We start from the raw sequence: 20,048 nt of genomic DNA, 5'->3' as shown, positions 1-20,048 counted from the left end.
ACAACTCATCAAGCACCATGAAAAACCACCGTAACACAGTAGCACAAAATCAAAATGACAATTCTCCAGAAACCCAACTGGAAGCCACTTCATTTGTTACATAAACACATTTCTGGTTTCAACAGAGACATGTTTTTTTAAAAGACATAAATGTAACTGAAAGCATCTAAAAGAAAAGAAAAAGACAAATGCTTATTTCGGAGAATAAACAAACATGAGACAATCTCATGAATGGATACGATTCCTTACATATTCCTTAGAATAGAGTAAACCGTTTACAAACTATAAAATCAAGCAATTCATGAATAATCAACAGTATGAAAAGAAGCAAATAGTTGTTTAACAGGAAGTAATTCTGCAACATAGATTCCATTTCCTCACTGTTTAGATCATGATTTAAACTTGCTAAGACGAACAAGTATTAGGGGGCGGGGAATGCAGCTTCTCTTTCTTTAGTTCTCTGTATGTTTTAATTGATTAAACCAACGAACATAGCGGCGAAGGGTCCTGAGAGAAACTCTTTCCTGGGGAGAAAAATCAGAGTAATAGTCATTCCCTCTGCAAGGGACCTAAATGTCTCTCTGACCAGTGTACTGCATCATAAAGCAAAAAATGAAAATGAGAGAAGTAATTCCTCAGAAGACCTTCGGAAAACCAGCAGGGCTCGGGATCAGGCACCTGGCTCAGCTCCTCCGATGCCTCCTGGACGGAGGAGGAGCTAGCACAGTGATGCAGCGTTAGGAGGCCCAGAAGGCGGACCTCGTGCTGGATGGAGCACGGCGGCCTGATGCTGATGGTCGACGTGACCCGACGGCTGTGGCAGCACCCGCCGAATATCTCAGCCTCCAGGACGCAAACCTGTGGCTGCAGGACGACAAGCTGCAGCTGTGGGAGCTTTGCAGCTTCCTGGATGCTACCGACCAGCACAAGGCGGGCAGTGCACGGCCTGTGGCGGCATTGTGGGCACCACATTGCGCCTGTGGCACGAGGTGACCTCAAGAGCCTCTGAAGCTGCGGGAACTCGAGGCGCGCGGGGTGGCCCTGCTGGGCAGGAACCTGGAGCTCATGGAGTGCTGGTGGTGCTGCTGCTGCTGGACCAGGAGGAGTGAGGACGCGGGCGGCGGCACCGGATTCCACAGATCCAAGGACTGCCGGGCCGGCTTAAACAGGCTGTAGGCGGACGGCGTAGGCTAAACCAGCAGGTCGAGCACCTCAGCGGCGGAGCCCCAAGCCGCTACCCGCACTTCCTGGCCCTAATGCTGCCCTGTCAGGCCGCACAAGGCACCCACTCCCCCGCCCCCGGAAGACAAGGCTGTCACCCCGCACACATCCCTGGACGACCCATTGGAGCCATCTCACCACTGAAGCGTCCCCTATGGCCTGCACGGTAAGGACAGTACCGGCCGGGCAGTGCGGGTCTCTGGACCACAACCCCTTTCTCCCACGGGTGGTCCCCACTCCAGACCCCTCCTCTGGCTCCGAACGGGAAGATCCCAAGCCCATCTGAAGTGGGCTTTGAGTGGTGATTTTCTGGTTAAGTGATGGAGGCGTGGAATTTTCAGTGGGCCCGGTAGCCGGCCGAGTTGAGTATGAGAGGCTGGAACTCTAGGGCTGGCTGGAGGCGCCACATCCCAGCCTGGAAACCCTTGTCTGGGAGCCGGCAGTTTTTCATGGGGGGGAAAAATGCAAGGCCATTTGCACAAATGTGGAATTTCCTGTCTTATTTGTTGCGACCTGCAGCCCCAAACCTGAGCAGCGTCCACGTGTGTGCTGAAATCCCACCAGGGGTTCTCGGTGCTGCCTTCCTGCTGGGAAGGGGCCCAGGAAGCGGGGCCAGAGGACCAGGGCTAAGAGCCTTCCTGGTCCGCCTTTAGTCCTGCCCTTCTCAGGGTCCAGGGACTTTTCTCAACCGAGGCTCTAAGACTTCGCATGGGAATGGGTTCTGGCTTTTCGTCTCCGCATGCCTCAGTTTCCTTCTCTGTAGAATGGAGACGGTGATCCCTACCCCTGGATTTGAGGTGGATAAAAGTCTCTGAAGCGGTTTGTAAACTGTTGGTCACATGGCTCAGATGGTAAAGAATCTGCAGTGCAATGCAGGAAATGCGGGTTTGATCCCTGGGTCAGGAAGATACCTTGGAGGAGGGAAATGGCAACCTACTCCAGTATTCTTGCCTGGAGAATCTCATGGACAGAGGAGCCTGGTGGGCTACAATCCATGGGGTCACAAAGACTCCGACACTGGAAAGTGAGAGACTAACACTTTCACTTTGCCAGAAGCTCCATGGTTGCCGGCTGCGAAGGTGAACGTTGGAGGACTTTTAAGCCTCAGGAAAGCTGGGTCTTCTCCCATCCCCCCTAGTGACTGTTAGGCAGATCAGAGGGGGACCCCATTCCTCAATCCTCTGGATCAGTGCCTCTTTCTTGCTACCTTGCTCCTCTCCTGCTTCTGTGTCCTCCCATAGTTTTGGTGGCTTGGCTCCTACTTCTGGTGGCAGTTACTGCTGCCTCAGCTATTTGCCTGAAGGTAGAGATTAAACAGCCCTTTCTGGTTCTCTTTGAAACCTTTCCTAGTTCAGAGAAAATGTATCTAGGCCTTCAATAACTGTTGTTCCCCAGAGTGACAGCCTGAGGATGGGATGGGAACTGGACCCTCTCTCTTTGGTTGGATGACCAAGTGGTCTCTGCAGGTGCCTTGTGTTGGGGACTGGGGTACTAGGCCTGAGAAGCTCGGGTGCTAGCCCAGCACAGTTTTTGCTTTATCTTCTCAGTCTGTCAGTTCAGGGAAGGTCTAGGGTTAGAGGGATATTTTATTACTGATTAGCAATCTAAGGCTACAATTTGGGCTTCTCTTTGTAACTCTGTACACCCTTCATCCCACTGCTGGCTCTTTAAGGCCAGAGGTAGTAGCTCAAAATGAAGTTTTTTGACTCCTTAGGGCTGGGCAGTCTAGGAGTAAGAAGTCCCAGTCCCAGCCTCAGTGAACTCTCTGGCTGGGGGTCCTTAGGAGGGTCAGATTTCTTGGCTTCAAATCTGACCCTCCTAAGGACCCCCAGCCAGAGAGTTCACTGAGGCTGGGACTGGGACTTCTTACTCCTAGACTGCCCAGCCCTAAGGAGTCAAAAGACTGAAATCATTCAGTGTATGTTCTTTGATCCTGGTCAACTTAATATAGAAATGATTAACAAATAGACAAATAGAAAGTGTGGATGTTAGAAATAAACACTGCCTAAAAAATCGTGGGTAAAAAAGAAATCAAACTATCTTTTTATCTAGTTTGAACTAAGTGGTAATAAATTATGATATACCTAAATTTCTGGGGTGCAGAAAATGAAGTATTATACTTACTGTGATATATAAAATCCAGAAGTAACTACTATAAATGAGTAAGAAAGGAACATAAATAGATTATCTACCTTAATTATGTGAAGGAGAAAACAGTCAGGGCAAAAAAAAAGTACAATAAAACAAAACAAGGTAAATAATAAAGGCCAAAATTAGTTAAATAGAAATACATACTATAGGATATTTACAAGGCTTAACACTGAGATTTTGAAGGAGTAGTATGATACATAAACCCTAGCCAGCTTAACAAATACAGCAACACTGAATCACAAGTGTCAGGAATGAAAAGGAGATAGGACTACAAATCCTTCTAATACTAAAATGGACATAGTAAATACTATTTTTTAACATCAGAAATGATCATTTTAAAATAAAAGTATTTAAAATATAATAAAGTGATAATAAATGATAAATATGAATTTTAAAATATCTATTCATCTGCAGATATAAACTACTGTATATAAAATAAATAAACAACAGGATCCTATTGTAATACACTGGGAACCATATTCAATCTGGAAGAATGGAAGGGGAGTAATTGTTGAAAATATTTTTATTTGAAAATCAGTTCAAAGTGATACACCTGACTTTCTGGTGTTTGGGGTTTGTCTGCCCCAGTCTGCCCCTTGGACTAGAGCAAAGAGCATCCTAGTCCAGACTAGTCAGCCTAACCCAGATTCTGTCAAATAAAACAACCAGGGTAAAGGCCCATTTGCAGCCAGGCCCAGTCCCTTTGAGAGACTGCCTGGAATACCGAGGAGCCACCTGCCACAATATCCACTTAGGGTCTTTATGGCACCTCAAGGAAGGACTACAGGGTCATTATTCCCTATCCCAGGAGCAAGTACAGCCAGACACTGGCTTGGTTGGAAAATGAAGCAACCTGTCTGTCTAAACAGTAAACCGAGTTTCAAAGAGAACAGTGATGTCCATTTGGCAAACCCCCTTGGGTCCCTATCTTTTTTCATGAGGAGCCTGGTAAGGAATATGAATGACTAAGATACTGACAACTGTTGAAGCTGACTGTGTGCAGATCCTGACCTCCCCTGATCCTGTGTGGATAAAGGGGGTACTGTAGATGCTGCCCCACTTTACAGAAGAAGAACAGAGAGAGGCTTAGGGAAGTGAAGTAACTTGCCCAAGAGGAGAGAAAGAGTGGAAATCGGAACACAAGATAGCCTGACCTTTCTGGGTAGTGCGATTATCAATCATCTGCTCACTGGTCACAGACGAGGAAGTGACACTTTCAGGGTGGGAGAAGGGCAAACGTGGGTCAGGAATCAAGAATGGGGAGTCACCTAGTGTCTGCTGATTAATATTATTGGCCAAAATGACAATAAGTCAGAAAAGGAAGCCCGCCCATAGCCTGAGCAGTAGAGAATCCCTGGAAGACCCATCCAGGAAATTGGAACTGAAACATTTCATTCTCAGTTTTTCCCCCAGGAGATGCTCAGAACTTCTCTGAGCCTCTGGATGTTTGGCTGTAAAATGGAAATACTACTGCTTTCCAGAACTTTTGTGAGGATGGGCTAAGAGCAAGCACATATGGCACAAGCCTGGTATTTGACTCCACCTTTGCCAGCACCAGATCGAGGCTTGTCAGCTTTCTCACCTCCAGCTTGCAAGTCCAAGTACAGGAAAGTGGTCTCTAAGGAGGGCCTTTCCTTGTTTCCAGGCCTCCTACTCATAATCATTGGGAGAACATCTCAAGGCCACTAGAACTTTCAGACAAAACTAAATGACAGCGGTCCCACCTGTAACTGAAATTTGTGATAATAATGCTGAATCTTTACTTCATCTCAACCCAAAGCTCTGCCACCACAAAATCTGTGGCAGTCCCACTCTGAGTGTACATGGGACTTGGGGGTGGTGGTGGGGAGCTTGGATTCTGCAGGATACCTGACAGCTCCATTCTACTTCCTGTCCAGTGAAGTGGGAAACCTTAGGTGGAGCCCAGTCCTCAATTCCTACACCATGCACTGTGGCAACAGAACCCTGAGCCAGAGAGGGTCTGCGTCTCCTTGTCCAAAACATGACAGGACTTCTCTACAAATAGGTTCTGACACTCCAGCACTTCACTGCCCTGCAGAGAATCATGCCCTAAATCACCTGTCACCTGTCAATGCAGCTAAAAGCCAGAAACATTTCCTTTCCCAGCCACAGTACTGCAGTGATCCCCTGTATCATACTGAATTTATTGAGAATTCATCCCATTTATTGTTATTTCCAGTAACTGTTTCTTAAATCAGCTAAATAAATCACTCACTCAATCGTGTCCGACTCTGAGTGGTGTCCAGCTCTAACTGTTTCTTAGATACTTATACACAGTAGCATGTTGTTATTGCTAATGGTGTTGTGGGAAGTTTAAGAAATGAGAAAAAGTAAGAGATGGCAAGAATACACAGAAGAACTGTACAAAAAAGATCTTCACGACCCAGATAATCACAATGGTGTGATCACTGACCTAGAGCCAGACATCCTGGAATGTGAAGTCAAGTGGGCCTTAGAAAGCATCACTACGAACAAAGCTAGTGGAGGTGATGGAATTCCAGTTGAGCTATCTCAAATCCTGAAAGATGATGCTGTGAAAGTGCTGCACTCAATATGCCAGCAAATCTGGAAAACTCAGCAGTGACCACAGGACTGGAAAAGGTCAGTTTTCATTCCAATCCCAAAGAAAGGCAATGCCAAAGAATGCTCAAACTACCGCATAATTGCACTCATCTCACACACTAGTAAAGTAATGCTCAAAATTCCCCAAGCCAGGCTTCAGCAATATGTGAACTGTGAACTTCCTGATGTTCAAGCTGGTTTTAGAAAAGGCAGAGGAACCAGAGATCAAATTGCCAACATCCGCTGGATCATAAAAAAAGCAGAGGAACCAGAGTTCAAATTGCCAACATCCGCTGGATCATAGAAAAAGCAAGAGAGTTCCAGAAAAACATCTATTTCTGCTTTATTGACTATGCCAAAGCCTTTGACTGTGTGGATCACAATAAACTGTGGAAAATTCTGAAACAGATGGGAATACCAGACCACCTGATCTGCCTCTTGAGAAATTTGTATGCAGGTCAGGAAGGAACAGTTAGAAATGGACATGGAACAACACACTGGTTCCAAATAGGAAAAGGAGTTCATCAAGGCTGTATATTATCACCCTGTTTCTTTAACTTATATGCAGACTACATCATGAGAAACGCTGGACTGGAAGAAACACAAACTGGAATCAAGATTGCCGGGAGAAATATCAATAACCTCAGATATGCAGATGACACCACCCTTATGGCAGAAAGTGAAGAGGAACTAAAAAGCCTGTTGATGAAAGTGAAAGTGGAGAGTGAAAAAGTTGGCTTAAAGCTCAACATTCAGAAAACGAAGATCATGGCATCCAGTCCCACCACTTCATGGGAAATAGATGGGGAAACAGTGGAAACAGTGTCAGACTTTATTTTTCTGGGCTCCAAAATCACTACAGGTGGTGACTGCAGCCATGAAATTAAAAGACGCTTACTCCTTGGAAGGAAGGTTATGACCAACCTAGATAGCATATTCAAAAGCAGAGACATTACTTTGCCAACAAAGGTCTGTCTAGTCAAGGCTATGGTTTTTCCTGTGGTCATGTATGGATGTGAGAGTTGGACTGGGAAGAAGGCTGAGCACCAAAGAATTGATGCTTTTGAACTGTGGTGTTGGAGAAGACTCTTGAGAGTCCCTTGGACTGCAAGGAGATCCAACCAGTCCATTCTGAAGGAGATCAGCCCTGGGATTTCTTTGGAAGGAATGATGCTGAAGCTGAAACTCCAGTACTTTGGCCACCTCATGTGAAGGGTTGACTCATTGGAAAAGACTCTGATGCTGGGAGGGATTGGGGGCAGGAGGAGAAGGGGATGACAGAGGATGAGATGGCTGGATGGCATCACTGACTCGATGGACATGAGTCTGAGTGAACTCCGGGAGTTGGTGATGACAGGGAGGCCTGGCGTGCTGCGATTCATGGGGTCACAAAGAGTCGGACACGACTGAGCGACTGATCTGATCTGATAGTGAATTTTGTTATATTTTATGAATTAGATCCCAAAGCTCCTCTCCAGGTTCTTTCTAGTTGGAGATGTTAAAAAGTTAAAATGTCTCCTGCTACTAAGTTTCTTGACACAGAACTTTACAATACCAATTGTAGTAGATCAATACAGACTTGGGATTTGGATCAATGTTCCATTCATTTTGACTTTTTCTACTCTTTAGGAAGTTATGGAAACATGGAGGCTTTTCTCTGAAGCCTTGTTGAACCTCTAACTTCCTAGGGAAGCTATTTTGATGGATAATAAAGTACTGACATATTTTTGCTGCTGTGTATATGGCCCTTCAGAGAAGGCAATGGCAACCCACTCCAGTACTCTTGCCTGGGAAATCCCATGGATGGAGGAGCCTGGGCATGAGGTCCATGAGGTCCATGAGGTCGCTAAGAGTCGGGCACGACTGAGAGACTTCACTTTCACTTTTCACTTTCATGCATTGGAGAAGGAAATGGCAGCCCACTCCAGTGTTCTTGCCTGGAGAATTCCAGCGACTGGGCAGCCTGGTGGGCTGCCGTCTATGGGGTCGCACAGAGTCGGACACGACCGAAGCGACTTAGCAGCAGCAGCAGCATATGGTCCTTGGATCACAGTCAACAATATTATTTTTAAACCATACCTACAATGGTAGCCTCACTTTGTGAATTAATTCTGTGTTTTTCTAAGAGTTATTGCAAGAGTTTCAGCTAGAAGTTCATTCTGCCTTTCCAAACTTTATAGGCCTCGTTCACCATAATTATTAACATTTTCCTGTTTGAAATTCCTAAACTGCTTTCTCTTTCTATACTGACCATACTCTCAATGATACAAGAGGGAGGGGATATATATATACATTGAACAAAGTTGATTCACTTTGTTGTATAACAGAAACTAACACAACATTAAAAATCAATTATGTTCAAAAAAGAAGATTGCAATAACATGGAAATACTTAGGAAAAATGGCATACTTGTATTAGGTTTGTTAAATAGAATATAATGTCTCTGATTTTAATGTAGTCTTTCAGTCACACAGTAGCTATTAAGGAATTTTAAAATATTAGTCCTGATCTCTTATAAATGTTTTTACTAGAGATTTAAAAAATAATTTTATTGAATACTAGCATTTATTCCATATTTTTAACTAATTAGTATTTAAATATACAAAATCATAAAATTATCAAAGCCTTATTTTACTTTGAGTTTGTGATTCAGATGGAATTTGTGTACCATGAAGTATATCTACATCAGATAATATAGGAAGACCAAACTTTGTAGTAAATTTTTGCCTTTTACAATCATAGCTCATGTAATTTATTACATAATATTAAATATTTATTTATCTAAAACATTTTTCATATAGTACAGACTTTTTTATCTGTTTATTTCTGCCTATCAACTTGGCTGCTGTGACAATAACCAGAAAGTTTTTCTTTGTCAATGTTCTCATGGAAGACAGCCCTGGAACCTGCACTTATGTCTCCATAATTAACTTGACTATTACTCCTCTCCCAGTGGAATCCATCACAGGGGATGAGCAAAACCTCAAGGCTGAAATATCCTGAAGAAGGTTTCACAGGCTTAAAAATAACTAAGGCCATCATAAATACAACTGTTGATACTCCAGCTCACGATCATAAACTCTGGATGACACACGGTTGCTATGGTCTTTAAATATGCAAGCGTACCCCATTATTGTTATTGTAAGAGTTACAAAGCATATTAGAATTAAGGAGAGGAACTCCCTATATTTATTTCCCTTAGGTTTACTTCCCCTAACTAAAGAGTGAGATCCCTTGAATTGATGCAGCCTGGGTAGAAAGTCATTCATTGCACTGTAAGGACTGGAATGTTCATCAGCTTCTCTCTCTCTGCTTCAAAAAGAGGGCTAAATGATTATGACATTTTAAAAATTAACTATTAATAGAAACAAAATATTATAATGAGGAATATAAATGCATGTATATGGGGGAATGGCGTTGATCTGAGGAAATGAACATATATTTGAACTAGCTTAAGAGAATTTTGTTATATCTAGTCTTAGCAATTTTTATTGTTAATTTAACATATCAATAACTTATCTATTTCTATTATGTTTCCAAAGATGTATACAGTTATAGTGGAAATAAATAAATTGAGATGTAAGAAGATTAAAATATTTTGAATATATTTATTACTGTTATTACCATTGTATTGTGATTAAAACAAGGACAGCACTATCATAATGGCATAATTGATATTATATGTGCCACTCCTGTTTTAGATAGTGTGTAATAGTCCTAATTTAGATTGTTAATTTTAGATTCCTAATTTAGATTCCTAATTTTAGATAAACAAATTTTAACTATAAACATATTAAAAATAGAAATTCAGAATGTGAGTAAAATTACACAGGAAAACATGGTACTTTCTTATTTACTTCCCTGAAAAAAATATGATTTAAATAAAATAACCAAAGCGCTTCCTTTACTGCTTAATAGACTAACAGTTTCAGAAGTCTAATGACATCTAATCCCTAATCTTGCATCTTCCTGACAATAAGATTATTTTGTATGCCCCATCTCATTAAGTTGTTAATCATATATATCTGCATTTAAGATAGTATTGATAGCACTAGAGTCAAAGCCACAATTTCATTTATTTTGCCTTGTGCCTCTCAGCAGGTGTCTGCCATGGGTGACATGGGAACAACTAATCACTCAGAAGTGACTGACTTCACTCTCGTAGGCTTCAGGGTCTTCCCACAGCTCCACATTCTCCTCTTCCTGCTATTTCTGCTTATCTATGCCATGATCCTTCTAGGGAATGTTGGCATGATGGTCATTATTATGAAAGATCCACGGCTGAACACACGAATGTATTTCTTCCTAGGCAACCTGTCCTTCGTTGATCTCTTCTATTCATCTGTTATTGCACCCAAGGCTATGAGCAACTTCTGGTCTGTGAGCAAGTCCATCTCATTTGCAGGCTGTGTGACCCAGCTCTTTCTCTTTGCCCTCTTTATTGTGACCGAGGGGTTTCTCCTGGCAGTCATGGCTTATGACCGCTTCATTGCCATCTGCAACCCACGTTTCTACTCCATTCAGATGTCAACATGTCTGTGTTCAGTTGGTGGCTGGTTCCTATATTTGTGGCTGTATCAGCTCAGTTATTGAGACCAGCGTGACATTTGCTTTATCCTTTTGTTCTTCTTGGACCATTGACCATTTTTACTGTGATGACCGTCCACTTCAAAGGCTGTCTTGTTCTAACATCTTCATCCATAAACTGGCTTCTTTCTGTTTATCTGGCATCATTATCTTGCCTACCATCATAGTTATTATTGTTTCTTATTTGCACATTTTGTCCACAGTTCTAAAGATACCCTCCACCAAGGGACGCCAGAAAGCGTTCTCCACTTGCAGCTCCCACCTGGGAGTCATGAGTGTACTGTATGGTTTTGTCTCTTTTATGTATCTCACTCCTGACACATCTCCTGAGCTGAGTAAAGTGGCCTCCTTATGTTACACCCTACTCACTCCCATGTTGAATCCTCTGATTTACTCTCTGAGAAACAAAGATGTCAAAGAAACTCTGAGGAAGATCCTGGGGGAAAATATATTTTTATTTATTTCTATTTAACAGTGATATACCTGAAAGACACAGGTTTTATAACAACTTGGGGAAGCACTGACTCAAAAAATGCACCCATTGATCTTAGAAAGATTTACTCTTAGAGAGTTAGTTAATTTGAATACCATGTACTTAAAACCGAAAAGTACATTTGAAATATATTTTGTCTGGCTGTTTATTTTGGAGTGAATGAAATGACTTCCTCTGTACTTCATCTTAATTATGGGTAAAAATAATTCTTGCCATGAACTTCCTGATGTTCAAGCTGGTTTTAGAAAAGGCAGAGGAACCAGAGATCAAATTGCCAACATCCGCTGGATCATGGAAAAAGCAAGAGAGTTCCAGAAAAACATCCACTTCTGCTTTATTGACTATGCCAAAGCCTTTGACTGTGTGGATTACAATAAACTGTGGGAAATTCTGAAAGAGAAGGGAATACCAGACCACCTGACCTGCCTCTTGAGAAATATGTATGCAGGTCAGGAAGCAACAGTTAGAACTGGACATGGAACAACAGACTGGTTCCAAATAGGAAAAGGAGTTCGTCAAGGCTGTTTATTGTCATCCTGCTTATTTAACTTATATGCAGAATACATCATGAGGAACACTGGACTGGAAGAAACACAAGCTAGAATCAAGATTGCTGGGAGAAATATCAATAACCTCAGATATGCAGATGACACCACCCTTATGGCAGAAAGTGAAGAGGAACTAAAAAGCCTGTTGATGAAAGTGGAGAGTGAAAAAGTTGGCTTAAAGCTCAACATTCAGAAAATGAAGATCATGGCATCCAGTCCCACCACTTCATGGGAAATAGATGGGGACACAGTGGAAACAGTGTCAGACTTTATTTTTGGGGGCTCCAAGATCACTGCAGATGGTGACTGCAGCCATGAAATTAAAAGACGCTTACTCCTTAGAAGGAAAGTTATGTCCAACCTAGATAGCATATTCAAAAGCAGAGACATTACTTTGCCAACAAAGGTCCGTCTAGTCAAGGCTATGGTTTTTCCTTTGGTCTTGTATGGATGTGAGAGTTGGACTGGGAAGAAGGCTGAGCACCAAAGAATTGATGCTTTTGAACTGTGGTGTTGGAGAAGACTCTTGAGAGTCCCTTGGACTGCAAGGAGATCCAACCAGTCTATTCTGAAGGAGATCAGCCCTGGGATTTCTTTGGAGGGAATGATACTAAAGCTGAAACTCCAGTACTTTGGCCACCTCATGCAAAGAGTTGACTCATTGGAAAAGACTCTGATGCTGGGAGGGACTGGGGGCAGGAAGAGAAGAGGACGACAGAGGATGAGATGGCTGGATGGCATCACTGACTCGATGGACATGAGTCTGAATGAACTCCAGAAGTTGGTGATGGACAGGGAGCCCTGGCGTGCTGCGATTCATGTGGTCGCAAAGAGTCGGACACGACTGAATGACTGAACTGAACTGAATTTCATTTTAGGGAAAATATATTCCAAATTTGCTTGTCTCTCTGAGATTGCTTCTTTTATATGTATTGTTAATCTTGAGTCAGTAACATATGTTATGTGGATATGCATGTAATTGATAGAGGTAATCTGATTTAATAAGATTGATCTGATGTAATAAGCAAGAGAGAACAAAATATGAGATTTACTGGAGAAATCTTCGTGAATGTTTAGTGAGAGAATCAGATGTTCTGAAGTGCACAGACTCTAAAGTGTGACTTGAATGTAACTTAATTTTTCAGAGGCTATGTGAGTGACACATTTATTTCATGGTTTCTCTGACTTGAATCATTATTATTTCTCCCCCTCATTTGAAGATCTGCTAAACTGATAAATTACTTTTGAATATTATCCCTTTTCAAAAGAACACTGTAATAAAAATAAACAGGAATGAAAATAATTTGTTTTATTAGATATACCTTAGTATTCATTCATCAAATTAATATTTATTGAATTTTGATGTACTCTTTGCCCTATAAAAATTCCTAGGTATAAATAATTTCTGTACTTGAGCTCACAAACTGAGGGGGAAATAGCTGAATAGAGAGCTAACATGTCATATGGTCAACCCAGTGAATAAAGGAAAATGTAGAAAATATCAAAAGAGAGCAACTTCTACAGATGAATGACCTAAATGATCAGGGAAAACTTCAAAAGTACATGTTAAAACATAAGTGGATGTGAGCAAGATGAAGCAAGAAGTTTCTGTGCAAAGGAAATTAAATAACTATATGTTAAGCTTCCTAAAGTTTGACACCTGATTTTTAATGCACAAGAAAGGGAGTGAGAGGTAAGACGTAAAAGAAAATTCATGGAAATTGTGCACACATGAAACAAAGAAGTTGACCTTTATTCTATAGGAAGTGGGGAAGTACTGGGGATATTTTTTAAAGGATATATTGTTTTCAAATCGGCATTTTATAAAAACTCACACTGGTAACTTCTATAAATATTCATGGAAGAAGATAATCAATGAAAGTGTGTGATTGTCCAAGAAAGAGGTTTTGGTGGCTAGAACAATGGCAGTCTTACAGGGGACAGTGAAGAAAGGTAATATCTTTAAAGCCATGAAAAACTGAGCTGAATATTAATTGATGGTTGATAAAATGAGAACTGGGTAGAAGTGAATAATGACTTTTTTTTTTTACTTTGTTACAATTTTTTTATTTTATTTTTTTAACTTTACAATATTGTATTGGTTTTGCCATATATCAACATGAATCTGCCACAGGTATACATGTGTTCCCCATCCTGAACCTTCCTCCCTCCTCCCTCCCCGTGTTTGAGCATCTTTCATTGGGGAAATGCTACCTCATAACATGAGGAGGAAATAGTAATATTGTTAATCATTAAGAGTTAAGAAAATAAGATCAGGTCAGACTGAGCATTCAAATCCTGGTTTTACCTAAGTGCTCCATAGTCAACTGTCTTGACTTTGCAGTAACTCTTGCTTCTCAGTTTAATCAAAGATTACTAATATCTAATAGGCAAAGACCCTGTGCCTGGGATTTACGTGAGCTGGAATTAAAAAGAATTAGGAGCCTCTTTCATTGAAGGCTTGTTCCATTTAGGACTCAATGTTGCATGAAAGATTCTGTACTTTATGCCCAAAGAGTCTGTACTTCAGTAAAATATGCTTAAGTAACTTCTTAAAGAGCACACTCTTCTAAAACATTATTACTTCTTTATTCATCTTTTGATGTTACATTTATAATTATAGCTGATTATAGTGTCATAACTAGTAAGATTTTCTTTATTTAAATGATAGTGTTTATGGTATTGAATCCTCACCAGATGCCACTAAACTAACAATAATTATGTTTAGAAGTTTTACCCTACTTTTAATATTCAGATTTTATATAAGAAATATCTAAATAAATTAGTTAAGAATAAGTATTATTTATTATTCAAATGATAAATGAATATCATATTATAAATAGGTAAAGAGTAAATTTTCCATTTCCTTGTGTAGCTTTCTATTTTTCAGGTGAAAATGAAACCTTCATTCAAAAAAATATTTCCGAGTCGTTATTCTAAAATGGAAAACTTTGAATCTAAAAAAAGATCTACTCATTTTTTTTTTCCAAATGCTTTATTGAGGAATAATTCAGTTCAGTTCAGTCGCTCAGTCATGTCCGACTCTTTGCAACCCCATGAACCGTGGCATGCCAGGCCTCCCTGTCCATCACCAACTCCCAGAGTTCGCCCAAACCCATGTCCATCGAGTCGGTGATGCCATCCAACCATCTCATCCTCTGTCGTCCCCTTCTCCTCCTGCCCTCAATCTTTCCCAGAATCAGAGTCTTTTCAGATAAGTCAGCTCTTTGCATCAGGTGGCCAAAGTATTGGAGTTTCAGCTTCAACATCAGTCCTTCCAATGAACAAGGAGTAATTGGTGTGAAATAAACATTCAAAGTGCAATATTCTGTGAGTTTTGACATCAATAAAAACACCACCACATTAAGATACGGAATACTACCTTCATTTCCAAAAGGTCGATTATGCCTCCTTTCAGTCCATGCTTCCCTCTAAACCCATCTGCAGATAACCAATATCTGAACTATGTATAATGGAATCATACAGTATGTGCTCTTTTCTCTCAGGCTTATTTCACTGAGTAAAATTATTTTGAGATGTATTCATTTTGTCATATATAAGTAACCCATTCTCTTTATTGCTGAGTAATGTTCCATTTTCCAATGTGCAAATTTTGTTTATGAACTCTTAAATGAGCAGTTGATATGTGTGCAGTTTTTAGATATTATGAATAAAGCTGGTATGTGTTCATATGTATTTGCCTAGATTGTTTTGCTTTATCTTTGGTAAATGTTGAGGATTGAGATGCTTAGATCTTATAATAAATACTTGTTTGACTTTTGAAAAGACAACCAAGGAAACATCTGGAAATGAAGAAAGAAGAAACAAACAAAAAATATTACCCAACAAAATCTACTAAATCTCAGGAAAAGAGAATCTATGACATTTGAGCCAGGATCCACTCCCTCCCTGTGCTCTCTCATCCCAACAGAGGTGAAAATGCAGTCAGACAAGTACAGGCAGGAACATAGAGATCCCTCTGCCCCTGTATCCCAGTCAAAGGTTACCATGTCCCCTTGATTGTAGTTCCTGCGACCATTACTTATCCCCTCCAACTCCACGCTGAAGAAGCTCTGTTCAAGGCTGGAGTAGCTAATATGTCTGATGAGCTCTACCCAGCTCTCATTCATAGGGTAAACACTCTACCCTTAGCATGCCAGGCCAGGAGTATTACTGCTGCTCTAGTCTCCCCAAAGACAGACGTTCAATACTCAGAAGACCATAGGCTACTGACCTTGCCCAGAAACCTGCTCCTCAAGCGGTATCTTCATGCCTGTTCACTTGATGCCAGCCCCTGTGGGCCAGCTGTGTTGCTCTATACTACTGTGCTTTTCATACTTTTAAGATACTGTCCTATAAGATTTAAAATGGTTTCCTTATTTTTTATGTATGTGTTTTATATGTTATTTGCTGAAAAGTATTATAAACCTATTAGAGTACACAGTTCTATGTAACTGACTGTGTTAGGTGAGTACCTAGGCTAACTTTGTTGGACTTACAAACAAATTGAACTCACTAATGAAAAGACCCTGATGCTGGGAGGGATTGGGGACAGGAGGAGAAGGGGACGACAGAGGATGAGATAGCTGGATGCCATCACCAACTCGATGGACATGAGTTTGGGTAGACTCCAGGAGTTGGTGATGGACAGGGAGGCCTGGCGTGCTGCAATTCATGGGGTCGCAAAGAGTCAGACACAACTGAGTGACTGAACTGAACTGAACTGAATGCACTCTAGGAACAGAGCTTCGTTAGTATGTAGGCAACTTACTGTTCCTTAGCTGAAAAACACACTGGAGGGATTCAGCGACACACTAGAAGTGCAGAAGATTGGATCAGTGACCTGTGGGTGAAACTTCAATTAATAATCAAGTTAAGAAGAAAAAAGAGAATTTTATTTGAGGTTTATAATCTGAGAGACAGTTACAGTGCTAGCATCAGAAGAAAAGAAGATGACCATTTGGGGCAAGCAGGCATTCCCATCTTTGCAGACCACTGGTTAATGTGTAGGGGCTTCTCATGTAGAACTAGTGGTAAAGAACCTGCCTGTCAGTGCAGGAGACATAAGAGAAATGGGTTCAATCCCTAGGTCAGGAAGATTCCCTGGAGGAGAGCATGGCAAGCCACTCTAGTATTCTAGCCTGGAGAATCCAATGGGCAGAGGAGCCTGGTGGGCTACAGTCTATAGGTTAATGTGTATTGCAGATGCACACTGCATATTAGTGAGGGAGGGAGGAGGCCAGATAGACACACAGAATTTTATGTCTAATTTTTCTTGTCCTGTCTTCAAATATAAATTTTATCTCATCACCTGGAATCAAGGGCAGAAAAATATCATCCAAAAGAGCAGCAAAAAAACAAGCAAAATTCATTAAAAAACGTATACTAAAAAGTGAAGAACATGTAAGAACATCAAGCAGAGTAAAACCCATGTTTCCAGAAGGAAAAGAATGAGAGAAAGGGGAATAAAACTATATATCATGTATGAAATGAGTTGCCAGTCCAGGTTCGAAGCACGATACTGGATGCTTGGGGCTGGTGCACTGGGACGACCCAGAGGGATGGAATGGGGAGGGAGGAGGGAGGAGGGTTCAGGATGGGGAACACATGTATACCTGTGGCGGATTCATTTTGATATTTGGCAAAACTAATACAGTTATGTAAAGTTTAAAAATAAAATTTAAAAAAATGAAAAAAAATAAATAAAAGGGCAAAAAAAAAAAAAAAAACTATATGAAGAAGTAATGGCTGAAAATGTGCATAATCTGAAGAAGGAAACAGACATCCAGGTGCAGGAAGCACAGAGTTTCAAGTTAGTTAAATGAAAAGAGAACCACGCCAAACACGTTATAGTTTAAATGTCAAAAACTGAAAATAAAGTTTATTTATTGGCTGTGGCATGTAGGATCTTCCTTGCGCAGTGCAGGAGCTCTCTAGTACAGGTGCACAGACTTCAGAGAGAGCGGACTCACTAGTTGCAGCGCCAGGCTTAGTTGGCCTGTAGCACGTGGGATCTTAGTTCCCAGACCAGACATTGAACCCACATCCCCTGCACTGCAAGGCATATTCTTGACTGCTGGACCACCAGGGAAGTCCACAAAGAGAGAATCTTAAAAGGAGCAAGAAAAAAGCAACTTTATACATACAGGGGTATCCATGAGATTATCAATTGACTTTTTTCAGCAGAAACTTTGCAGAACAGAGGGGAGTAACATGATGCATTCATAGTGCTAAAAGAAAAAAAAAAATTCCAAACAAGAATATTCTAACCTGGAAAGATTGTTCTTTTTATTTATTTATTTATTTATTTTTACTTTACAATATTGTATTGGTTTTGCCATACATCAACATGCATCTGCCACGGGTGTACACATGTTCCCCATCCTGAACCCCCCTCCCACCTCCCTCCCATTCCCATCCCTCTGGGTCATCCCAGTGCACCAGCCCCAAGCTTCCTGTATCCTGCATTGAACCTGGACTGGCAATTCATATTTATATGATATTATACCAGTCCATTCTGAAGGAGATCAGCCCTGGGATTTCTTTGGAAGGAATGATGCTACAGCTGAAACTCCAGTACTTTGGCCACCTCATGCAAAGAGTTTGACTCATTGGAAAAGTCTCTGAAGCTGGGAGGGATTGGGGGCAGGAGGAGAAGGGAACGACAGAGGATGAGATGGCTGAATGGCATCACTGACTCAATGGATGTGAGTCTGAGTAAACTCCAGGAGTTGGTGATGGGCATGGAGACCTGGCGTGCTGCGATTCATGGGGTCACAAAGAGTCGGACACGACTGAGTGACTGAACTGAACTGAATTTGATTGAAATGTGAAAATTCGATAATAGACTGAACTGAATGCCATTCTCCCAAATCATCCCCCGCTCCCTCTCCCAACAACCCTGTATGCAAGATAGCAAAAGAAACACAGATGTATAGAACAGTCTTTTGGAAAGATTGTTCTTAAGAATTGAAGGAGAAATTAAGAGTTTTCCAGACCAGCAGAAGTTAAAGGGATTCATCACCACTAAACTGGACCTAAAAGAAGTATCAAAGTGACTCTTTGAGCTTAATTTCTAAATGTACAAACAGCTCATACAACTTAGTAACAATAATAACAAAAACAACTCAAAAGAATGTGCTGATGGCTTAAACAGAAATTTCTCCAAAGAAGACACAGATTGCCAATAGGCACATGAAAAGATGTTCATCACTGCTAATTATTAGAGAAATGCAAATCAAAACTGCAATGAGGGGCACTTCACAGCAGTGAGAATGACCATCATTGAGAAGTCTACGAATAAATGCTGGAAAAGGTGTAGAGAAAAGAGAACCCTCCTACACTGTTGTTGGAAATGTAAATTTGTGCATCCTCTATGGAAAACAGTATGGAGATTACTCAAAAAACTAAAACCAGAGCTACCATATAACCCAGCAATACCACTCTTGAGCATATAGCCACATAAATCTCTTATTCAAAAAGATACATGCACCCCTATGTCATAGCAGCACTATTTACAATAACAAGACATGGAAACAACCTAAATGAATGTCAACAGATGAATGGATAAAGATATTGATTGTGGTACATATATACAATGGAATATTATGGAACATAAAAATTGAAATAATGCCATTTGCAGCAACATGGCATTGGACCTAGAGATTATCATGCTAAATTAAGTTTCAGAAAGAGAAAGACAAATGCCATATGATATCACTTATGTGTGGAATCTAAAATATGACACAAATGAACTTATCTATGTAACAGAAACAGAATCACAGACATAAGAGAACAGAGGTGCTGGTTGACATAGTGGAGGGAGGGGAAAGGAGGCATAAATGGGGAGTTTGGGATTAGCAGATGGAAACTATTAAGTATAGAATAGATAACCAACAAGGTCCTACTTTAGAGCACATGGATCTATATTCAATATTCTGTAATAAACCATAATGGAAAAAGATATGAAAAATAATAAAAAAGGGAAACTTTTAAGTCAAAAACAAAAACTGCTATGTTGTAAAGGAGATGTTTGAAAGTAAAGATTTCACTGGTAAAAGCAAATATATAGTAAAAGTAATGGTTAAACCACTTAAAAGCTCTTATGAAGATTAAAAGACAAAATTAGTAAAATGAACAATTACTGTAATAATTAGTTGAGGTATACACAAAATAAAATGGTATAAAATATATACCAAATGGTAAAAAATATATATCAAATATATAACATATGGGGTGAGTAGAAATTTATTTAGAATGCCATCAATGTAAAACAGCAACTTTTAAGTTGCTTTATATGTATATACATAATTTATATAATAATCACAGAACAAGCTGAGATATTTTGATCATCACCCCTTTTGGTAACTACAGATGGTGACTGCAGCCATGAAATTAAAGCACATTTGCTCCTTTGAAGAAAAGTTATGACCAACCCTAGACATGATATTAAAAAGCAAAGACAT

At 40.6% G+C, this 20,048-nt stretch overlaps 1 pseudogene; it reads left to right on the top strand.

The window, feature by feature from the left end:
- Positions 1-10,035: 10,035 nt before the first annotated feature.
- On the top strand, positions 10,036-11,014 carry LOC102402232 (annotated as a pseudogene).
- Positions 11,015-20,048: the final 9,034 nt, after the last annotated feature.

The sequence above is a fragment of the Bubalus bubalis genome, chromosome 4, assembly GCF_019923935.1.
Source record: "Bubalus bubalis isolate 160015118507 breed Murrah chromosome 4, NDDB_SH_1, whole genome shotgun sequence".
NCBI lineage: Eukaryota > Metazoa > Chordata > Mammalia > Artiodactyla > Bovidae > Bubalus > Bubalus bubalis.
The sequence above is the reverse complement of the archived record's forward strand: the minus strand, read 5'-3'. Positions and strand labels throughout refer to the sequence as shown.